This window comes from Triticum dicoccoides, chromosome 2A (genome assembly GCF_002162155.2).
Source record: "Triticum dicoccoides isolate Atlit2015 ecotype Zavitan chromosome 2A, WEW_v2.0, whole genome shotgun sequence".
Classification (NCBI taxonomy): domain Eukaryota; kingdom Viridiplantae; phylum Streptophyta; class Magnoliopsida; order Poales; family Poaceae; genus Triticum; species Triticum dicoccoides.
This window is the reverse complement of record NC_041382.1, coordinates 592,044,379-592,055,459: the sequence shown is the minus strand read 5'-3', so window position 1 is coordinate 592,055,459 and position 11,081 is coordinate 592,044,379.

The window sequence follows — 11,081 nt, the reverse complement described above, 5'->3', positions numbered from 1 at the left end:
TAGATGCGGGTAAGGCATTCATTATGCAAAGCAAGCATGTGAAGGAAACTTTCCTTTTACTTTCCCGAGTTCGGAGTTCTCCAGGAGCGTTCGCCGATCTCCCCCGCAGTGTACTGGATGCCGCGGAGTTTTACCGAGCTGAGGAGGGGAGCTTGACGGAAAAGTTGTTCTGGTCTCAGTATACTGGGATTGAGCACCCAATGCCCTTGAGAGACCAGCTGAAGCAATTGGTCGAGCTTCACAAGGCGGCCGAACAGGCCATGAAGGGTCTTATAGTCCGGATGTGGCCTGGCGAGCCCCTGCCCGGCAGCTACTTCAGTCTGATGAGGCGGCTTGTGGATGCCTGCCCATGGCTTGAAGTCATAAAGCGGTCCGTCTGCATCGAGGGTGCGCGCAGGGCTTTTGCCCGGGCGAAGGTGCACTGGGCGAAGCTGGACGCTGTGAAGCTAGTGAAGGAGGGGCTGCCGGAGGGCAAGGAGCATCGCTGCCCCGAAATGTATTATGACAGTGTCCTGAAGGGTTCCCGCCTTGTGGCGGATGAATGTGCCAGAGATGTAATTTTTGAATGAACATGCTCATGTGATCCTGTTTATTTGAAATGAGTTCATTTGCGTTATGCAACACTTTTTGAATTTAAAATATTACCTTCTGTGTGGCTGTTTATAAAATTTGAGAGTTGGCCAGTCGTCGGCTTCTACCCCCATGTACCTAGTACTGGGGTGTTCGGGATAAACCTGAGCACTCTTTATCCCAACTTTGGGTCCTTCTAGGGAGGTGTTCAGCACAACGAACCAGGCAATCGGACTATAAGGCTTTATCACTCTCACTTAGCCATAGAAGTCTACAATTTTAAATTTTGGCGAAGCCCCTAGTATTCGGAAGGCCAAATTTGGGGCGCTATATATGCCTAAGTCGGGCAAGGCCGACTCCTCGCCCGAAGCAGAAAAAGTCTTTAAGGACTTGAGACCTCTCGAACAACGACCAGCTCTCGCCGTATCATGACAGTTAGTTTTCGGCTTTCTCTATTGAGGTGCTCGTCCGGAAGAACCGGGACACAATCGCAGTAGTTCTCCCAGTGCAACCTTAGCTGATATAGCGGAACGTAAGGTACCAAAACATGGGATCCAGGCAAACCCAATTATTGACCCAAGACATGATTCGGAGCTGATGCATATAATGCTATAAGTTCGGGGTGTTGCACTGTCAAAAGTGTTCGGACTTCTCATGCCGTATTATGGGGTAAACGAAAGCCCCTGGCGTACTGACCGTACTAGAATGTACGGGTGCAAGTTGTCGTAAATGAACATATAAGAAAAAAGGGATGAACAATGCAATAATAGACTAATGCTATGCATTGTTATTTAAATAATACGTCGAAGCGTACTGATACAAGTAGTGCAATAAGCAGAAAATAGGACTATTTGACATGTCCTATCCAAGGGCAAGCTGCGTATGGATAGTAGGAAGCGGGTATATCAATTATTATTAGAGACCACCTGGGGGTTCCATGGTACATCTTAGCTTCTTGCCTCCTTGGTTGTTCCTTCCCGTAATGTGTCCGGCAATCGTACTGCCGGAAAGGGCTTCCAGAGAGTTAGGTCCTGAAAGAGAAAAAATGATAAAGGTATGCAGCCCCTAGGGCGGTTAAGCCGCATTGCGGGACGTGCCCTGATCGTGCCCCCGCCTATGCCCATGGTATTTTCAGTGCGTAATTATGTACGCGCGGCATGGATTTTGTTGCTTGACTGGGACTGGGGAGGGGCCGAATTGCTAGGAGAGCTCTGAACGTGCCAGGCGATCCTGTTGCAGTTTACTCCGGACTCGCTTGACGGTGTCCGGGGGCTGTATCGCCGAATTGGTGGTTTGCCTTAAAAGGCTGCTTTGTGCTTCTGCTGCGAGGGCCGCAGTGTGCTCTTCCGTGCGGTGTGAGCGTTCTATGTTTCCATTGACTGTTATGGCCCCCTAGGTCCTGGCATCTTGAGCTTGAGGTATGCGTAATGCGGTACCGCATTGAATTTTGCAAATGCGGTTCGCCCGAGCAGTGCGTGATAGCCACTGCGGAACGGGACGATATCGAAGATTAACTCATCGCTTCGGAAGTTGTCCGGAGATCCGAAGACCACTTCCAGTGTGATTGAGCCCATGCAATGGGCCTCTACACCCGGGATGACGCCCTTAAAGGTGGTTTTGGTGGGTTTGATCCTCGAGGGATCTATACCCATTTTGCGCACTGTATCCTGATAGAGCAGGTTTAGGCTGCTGCCGCCGTCCATAAGGACTCGAGTGAGGTGAAATCCGTCGATGATTGGGTCTAGGACCAGTGCGGCAGATCCGCCATGACGGATACTAGTGGGGTGGTCCCTGCGATCGAAGGTGATCGGACAAGCGGACCATGGGTTGAACTTTGGGGCGACGGGCTCCATCGCATAGACGTCCCTTAGTGCATGCTTCCGTTCCCTCTTGGGAATGTGGGTTGCGTATATCATGTTCACTGTCTTTACTTGTGGGGGGAACCTCTTTTGTCCTCCCGTGTTTGGCAGCCGGGGCTCCTCCTCGTCATCACTATGCAGCCCCTTGTCCTTGTTTTTTACATTCAACTTGCCGGCCTGCTTGAACACCCAGCATTCTCTATTGGTGTGATTGGCTGGCTTATCGGGGGTGCCGTGTATTTGACACGAGCGATCAAGTATGAGATCCAAACTGGACGGGCCCGGAGTACTTCTTTTGAATGACTTTTTCCGTTGACCGGATCTAGAGCCTCTGAATCCGGCGTTGACTGCCGTATCATCGGTGTTATCGCCATTGTTGTGGCGCTTTTGTCTGTTACGACATGGTCTGCCGTTGGCATCTTTGGTATCTGAAGTGCCCAGATTCCTTGATGTGTTGTTGCTGCGAGCCAGCCAGCTATCCTCGCACGCGCAAAAGCGGGTCATGAGTGTCGTGAGGGCTGCCATAGACTTCGGCTTCTCCTGACCGAGGTGCCGGGCGAGCCACTCGTCATGGATGTTATGCTTGAATGCCGCTAAGGCCTCTGCATCCGAACAGTCGACAATTTGGTTTTTCTTATTTAGGAACCGTGTCCAGAATTGCCTCGCCGATTCCCCTGGCTGCTGAGTTATATGGCTCAAGTCATCAGCATCCGGTGGTCGCACATAAGTGCCCTGGAAGTTGTCAAGGAATGCGTCTTCCAAATCCTCCCAACTGCCGACGGAGTCTGCTGGCAAGCTATTCAGCCAATGCTGAGCTGGTCCTTTGAGTTTTAGTGGGAGGTACTTGATGGCATGCAGATCATCACCGCGAGCCATGTGGATGTGAAGGAGGAAATCCTCAATCCATACAGCAGGATCTGTTGTACCATCATACGATTCGATATTTACGGGTTTGAAACCCTCCGGGAATTCGTGATCCATAACTTCATTAGTGAAGCATAGGGGGTGTGCGGCGCCTCTGTGCCGGGCTATATCAAGATGCAGTTCATATGAGTCTTGTCTGCTATATTCGGCCTGGCCGGATTTACTTTTAGTGTATCCGATGCAACGTCGATCGTCTCGCGTTGGCACGCGCCCCCATGACCCGTATATCGACCTTGCATGTTTTGCCCTGCTGTCCAATATGTCTCGCAGGTCCCGTGTGTTGCCCCGTGCCTTGGTATTTTTGTTTGAGTGGCGGCGGGGTGCAGGCTAAACTTCAGGCTGAAACGCCTCTCTGGCTCGGCCATGAGGTGGCCGGTCAGCCGCATCGTATACTTGTGAGGTAAGTTTCAATGCTTCCTCCTCGAGGTGAGGTAGCAACCTGCGCTTTGGGTAACTCTTGGAGGGGCGCTTGAGTTCGTATTCCTCGGCTGCAAGGACTTCAGTCCATCTGTCTGCTAGCAAGTCTTGATCAGCTTGAAGCTGTTGTTGCTTTTTCTTCAAGCTATTTGCTGTGGCCATAAGCTGGCGCTTGAAGCGCTCCTGCTCGACGGGATCCTCAGGCACGATAAATTCTTCGTCATCGAGGCTCACCTCGTCTTCGGAGAGAGGCATGTAATTGTCCTCCTCCGATTCTCCATCTGCTGCCTGCTCTGGAGGGCTAGCTTGTTCACCCTCCCGCTCTAAATCATGCTGGAGGGGATTGTTGTTGTCTTCAGCACTATCCGGAGTGTTATTGTCTCTTGTGCCGGTATCACTACTTTTGTTATGGAGGGACTTAGAGCGGCGCCGCTGACGTCGGCACTTGGGTTGCTTCTTGGAGGGGTCATCCTCCGCTGTCTCGTCGCCATTGCCTTCGTTGGGGGTGTCCACCATGTATATATATCATATGATGAGGTGGCGGTCCAACGCCCTGTGGGCGGTGGTTCCTGTTCGTCTCCTGCATTGTCGTCCATACCGTCGATGTCTTCGAAGTCGAAGTCGAGCATGTCGGTTAAATCATCGACAGTGGCTACTATGTGGGGGTGGGTGGGCAGCGAATTTCTTCGTCGTCTGCATCCCATTCTAGCCGGACATAGTTCGGCCAAGGTTCTCCTGTCAAGGAGAGAGACCTTAATGAATTTAGCACATCGCCGAATGGTGAGTGCTGAAAGATATCCGCGGAGGTCAACTCCATGATCGGCGCCCAATCGGATTCGATAGGCACGGATGGAGGCGGCTCGGAGTCCGTGGCCGGGGACGAATCCAGTGGTTCGGCAACACGGCTCTCGTAAGGGGTGAAATTAGTATCCGGCTCCATCGCCACTTAGAGTGCGGCCTCCATGGTGGGGTCTATCCCTCCATCCTCGGATGGCGCAATTTTCTCCGGATTGAAGGCCGGAGTAGTTGTAGGTGTGATCTCCCGAACACTGTCCGACGGTAGAACTAAATCATGCTCGTCGTGATCGTGCGGCGCACCTGACATGGGCTCGAATCCGTCGAAGATCAAGTCTCCGCGAATGTCGGCAGTGTAGTTTAAGTTTCCGAACCTGACCTGGTGGCCAGGGGCGTAGCTCTCGATCTGCTCCAGATGGCCAAGCGAGTTGGCCCGCAATGGGAAGCCGCCGAATACAAGGATCTGTCCGGGGAGGAAAACCTCACCCTGGACCGCATCGTTACCGATGATCAAAGGAGCCATCAAGCCCTATGGTGACGACATAGTGGAACTCTCAATGAAAGCACCAATGTCGGTGTCAAAACTGGCGGATCTCGGGTAGGGGGTCCCGAACTGTGCGTCTAAGGCGGATGGTAACAGGAGGCAGGGGACACGATGTTTACCCAGGTTCGGGCCCTCTCGATGGAGGTAATACCCTATGCCCTGCTTGATTGGTCTTGATGATATGAGTATTACAAGAGTTGATCTACCATGAGATCATAGAGGCTAAACCCTAAAAGCTAGCCTATGGTATGATTGTTTGTTGTCCTACGGACTAAACCCTCTGGTTTATATAGACACCGGAGGGGGATAGGGTTACATAAAGTCGGTTACAAGGGAGGAGATCTACATATCCGTATTGCCAAGCTTGCCTTCCACACCAAGGAAAGTCCCATACGGACACGGGATGAAGTCTTTAATCTTGTATCTTCATAGTCCAACAGTCCGGCCAAAGGATATAGTCTGGCTGTCCGGAGACCCCCTAATCCAGGACTCCCTCACTTGGAGCGTATTTTCAATTTTACTTGCTGTTTGAATAAAATCATTGGATCTAAAATCTTAAATGAAAAAGAATCCTCCCATGGCTAGTTAATTATTTGACTACTCAGTGTCCTTCACTCATATCTTTTTGGAGTAGTTTTTCATTACTCACGTGCTTCACATATGTCCTATGAGTAAATGGTTGAATGAATTGAATATCATAAATCTCAATTTATATATGTTTCATATGCTTATACCATGGGGAGTAATGACTTCACATATAATAAGTATAGTTAGTAAACTTATTGAAAGTTAGCAAACGTAGAATTGGTCACTTGAACAATTCATGAAAGAATATTGAAGGAAGAGAGATTTCACATATAAATATACTATCTTGGACATATTTTGTAATTGTGAGCACTCATTAAAATATGACATGCTAAAAGGTTGATGTCGGACAAGGAAGACAACATAATGGGTTATGTTTTCTTATATCCTAAATAAAGTATATTATCTTGGATCATCCAACATGTTGAGCTTGCTTTTCCCCCTAATGCTAGCCAAATTCTTTGCATCAAGTAGAGATACTACTTGTGCTTCCAAACATTCCTTAAACCAGTTTTGCCATGAGAGTCCACCATACCTACCTATGGATTGAGTAAGATCCTTCAAGTAAGTTGTTATCAGTGCATGCAATAAAAATTGCCCTCTAAATACGTATGATGTATTAATGTGGAGAAAATAAGCTTTATACGATCTTGTGATGTGGAAGAAATAAAAGCGATGGACTGCATAATAAAGGTCCATATCACAAGTGGCAATATAAAGTGACGTTCTTTTGCATTAAGATTTTGTGCATCCAACCATAAAAGCGCATGACAACCTCTCCTTCCCTCTGTGAAGGGCCTATCTTTTACTTTTATCTTCTACCTTATGCAAGAGTCATGGTGATCTTCACCTTTCCTTTTTACATTTTATCCTTTGGCAAGCACATTGTGTTGGAAAGATCCTGATATATATATCCAATTGGATGTAAGTTATCATGAACTATTATTGTTGACATTACCCTTGAGGTAAAAGGTTGGGAGGCGTATCTATAAGCCCCTATATTTCTCTGTGTCCGATTAAAACTTTGAACCCATAAATATCATGTGAGTGTTAGCAATTGTGAAAGATTAAATGATAGTTGAGTATGTGGAGTTTGCTAAACCAAAGCTCTGACATAGACCCTTCCTGAAAATAAGATGAATTGCAATTGTTTGATGACTGAGAATATAGTTTGTTAGTTTCAAGAAAGTTTATGATCTGTACTTTAACATGTGAATAGCTTGTTACTTGATCATGAAAAGTTTTATGAAGATGAGCTACTGTTATGATATATAATGATGTTATAAAAAGTGATTGAAACTATCATTGATGAAACTTATGCACTTGCTAGCATTCACACTTCATAAATTATTTCTTTTATCATTTACCTACTCGAGGCAGAGCAGGAATTAAGCTTGGGGATGCTGATACGTCTCCAACGTAACTATAATTTATGAAGTATTCATGCTATTATATTATCAACCTTGGATGTTTTATATGCATTTATATGCTATTTCATATGATTTTTGGGACTAACCTATTAACCTAGTGCCCAGTGCTAGTTTCTGTTTTTTCCTTGTTTTTGAGTTTTACAGAAAAGGAATATCAAATGGAGTCCAATTGACGTGTCGATTTTTGACGATTTTTATGGACCAAAAGAAGACCCTGGAGTAAAAGATTTGGGCCAGGAGAGTCCCGGTGTGTCCACGAGGGTGGGCGGAGAGCCCCCCCAGGCATGTGGTCCTGCCTCGTGGACACCTCGGGCACCTCCTTGACGTGAGACCGACGCCAAAAATTCCTATAAATACAGAAACCTCGGAGAATTAACATAGATTGGGAGTTCCGCCGCCAGAAGCCTCTGTAGCCACCGAAAACCAATCTAGGCCCTCTCTGGCACTCCGCCGGAGGGGGCCGTCATCACCGGAGGGCATGGAGGAGGATCCTGGAGGGGCCATCATCACCATGAAGGCCAAGGACCAGAGGGAGAACCTCTCCCCATCTAGGGGGAGGCCATGGAGGAGGAAGCACAAGGGGGAGAACCTCTCCTCCTCTCTCTCGGTGGCACCAGAGTGCCATCGGGAGGGGAATCATCGCCGCGGTGATCGTATTCATCAACATCACCATCATCATCATCACCCTCATCTCTTTTACGCGGTCCACTCTCCCACACCCCACTGTAATCCCTAGTTGAACATGGTGCTTTATGCCACATATTATGATCCAATGATGTGTTGCCATCCTATGCTGTTTTGAGTAGATATCTTTTGTCTTTGGGTGGATTGATGATCTAGATTGGTGTGAGTTGTATGTTTTACTTTGGTGCTGTGCTATGGTGCCCTCCGTGTTGCGCAAGCGTGAGGGATTCCCGTTGTAGGGTGTTGCAATACGTTTATGATTCGATTATAGTGGGTTGCGCGAGTGACTGAAACACAAACCCGAGTAAGGGGGTTGTTGCGTATGGGATAAAGAGGACTTGATGCTTCAATGCTATGGTTGGGTTTTACCTTAATGATCTTTAGTAGTTGCGGATGCTTGCTAGAGTTCCAATCATAAGTGCATATAATCCAAGTAGAGAAAGTATGTTAGCTTATGCCTCTCCCTCATATGAAACTGCAATAGTGATTACCGGTCTTGTTAACGATTGCCTAGGACAATTCCGCACACCGATCCACCATTATTCCACACTCGCTATTTATAATATTTAGTAATATATTCTAACTTCATGATAACAACACCTACTTTTATATTTTAGCTCTATGATATCATACAAAGTTATCCTCTTCATACCCACAACCTAGTTTTATTTCTCGTTGCTAGTTGGAAGCAAACGTTCGGTGTATGTAGAGTCGTATCAGTGGCAGATAGGGCTTGCGAGAATATTGATCTTACCTTTAGCTCCTTGTGGGTGCGACGCTCCATACTTATCACTTCCACCTTTGGAAATTGCTACGATGATTCCTTGCAGTTGGGGATTATCAGGAGGGAAGGACATTATCATAGCCATACAAGCTAGGTCTCTAGGGTTTAGCCATTACGATCTCGTGGTAGATCAACTCTTGTAATACTCATATTCATCAAGATCAATCAAGCAGGATGTAGGGTATGACCTCATTAGAGAGGTCCCAAACTTGGATAAAACATTGTGTCCCCTGTCTCCTGTTACCATCGACCTTAGACGCACAGTTCGGGACCCCCTACCCGAGATCCGCCGGTTTTGACACCGACATTGGTGATTTCATTGAGAGTTCCACTGTGCCATCATCAAGTGGTTCGATGGCTCCTTCAACCATCTACAACGATGTTGCCCAAGGGGGAGTTTTCCTCCCCAGACAGATCTTCGTGTTCGGCGGCTTCGCTCTACGGGCCAACTCACTTGGCCATCTGGAGCAGATCGAAAGCTACACCCTTGGCCATCAGGTCAGATTTGAGAGCTTGAACTACGTTGCGGACATCCATGGAGACTTGATCTTCGCTGGATTCGAGACCGCGGCTGCCACCCCGAGGGACATGACCTAAATCTGTCATCGGACTGCATCTAGGAGATAGCTCCCATAACTGCTCTGGCCTTAGATCTAGAGCAGACTACGCCATCCGAGGATGGGAGGATCGACCCCACCATGGAGGCCACAGATTCCACGGTGTTGGAGCCTCACATAGACTTGATCTCACACGATACCCGTGCCACCAGAACTCCGGACTTGTTTCCGGCTGTAAGTTCCAAACCATGTGAGCCCGCGGACGCCGAACTTGATCATTTATCGATCTTCAAATTCAGCACCGTAGACATCTTCCAGCACTCGCCTTTGGGCGACATGCTAAACTCATTAAAGAACCTGTCCTTGGCGGAGGACTCACACCCGAACTATATCTGGTTCGAACGAGGGGCTACCGATGGAGAATTTTGCTCCCCACCCACCACCCACTTCATAGCCACGGTCGAGGATTTAACAAACACACTTGATTACGACTCTGAGGACATCGACGGTATGGACGACGACGCTGGAGAAGAAGAGGCCCATAACCCGCCGTTCACAGGACGCTGGACAACCACTTCCTCGTACGATGTATACATGGTGGATGCACCAAAGGAGAACAGCGGCGACGACAAGGAAGATCTAGCCGAGGATAAACCTTCCGAAATACAATCCAAGCGCCGACGTCAGCGACGCTGCTCTAAGTCACGCCGCAGTAAAGACAGCAGCACCGTCACAGGAGAAGATAATACTCCAGAAGGTGCCGAAGACAACGAAGACCCCGTTGCAATAGCTAATGAACAAGATGAACGGGAAGATGGGCAGGTTAGCCCTGGTAAACATGCCACACACGAAGACTCAGAGGACAGTCCGCTCTCCGAGGATGAGGTGAGCCTTGGCACCGACGATTTCATCGTGCGTGAGGGACCTCTTGAGTAGGAGCGCTTCAAGCGCCAGCTAATAGCCACTGCCAAGGAGCCTGAAAAAGAAGCAACAACAACTTCAAGCTGACCAAGATCTCCTCAATGATAAATGGACCGATGTCCTAGCAGCTGAAGAATGCGGCCTCAAGCGCCCAACCAAAAGCTACCCAAAGTGCAAATTGCTACCTCAATTTGACGAGGAGGCGCCAGAATACATACCACCATCGTACAATGCGGCTGACCGACCACCATGTGGTCGGGACAAAATGGCAGCTCACGCCGAACACCAGCCCGCCCCGCCTCATCGCACAGGTAGAGGTAAATTAGCCCACGACCATACATATGACTGTGACGCCCGGGTAATTAAGCTACAGTAACTCGCTGCTAATGATGCCACGTCACTTTGATTACTGTTGCCAATCTTGCGTTAGTTCGAAACCGATTGAAATTCAAAATTCAAATCTAGGCAAACAATAAAAGTTTTCAAACATTAAAACTAAAATGTTAAAAATGGAACAAATAAATCCTAAGTATTAATGGTGGAGAAATCAAACTTTTATAAAGTGTTGAACTACACCAAAATAACTAAGACAGTAAAAAACAATTAATTAAATGCCTTTTACTATTAATAAAATACTAAACGGTTTTATTTTTGTCACCAAACTTTTTGTGGCCTTGGGGTATTTTGAAACACTAATTTATAAAACAAAATATATAGAAAATAAAATAGAAAATGAATAAACAAAGAAAATAAAAAAATAAATAAAACAAGAAGAAGAAGAAGAAGAGAAACCCCCCCTCGACCCAACTGGGCCTTGGCCCAGCCGGCCGGCCCAACCGGCGCCCCCATAACCCCCACTTCCCCTTGACCTAAATCGGTGCACCCCACGACCACCACTCCTCCCCTTGTTCTCTTCCCCCCTCTCGCCTGGATCGGGATCGGGTATCCCCCCATCACCCTTCCCGCCCGACCCCGCACCGCCCTGCCCCCCCGATGACGGTGCCTCCTCCC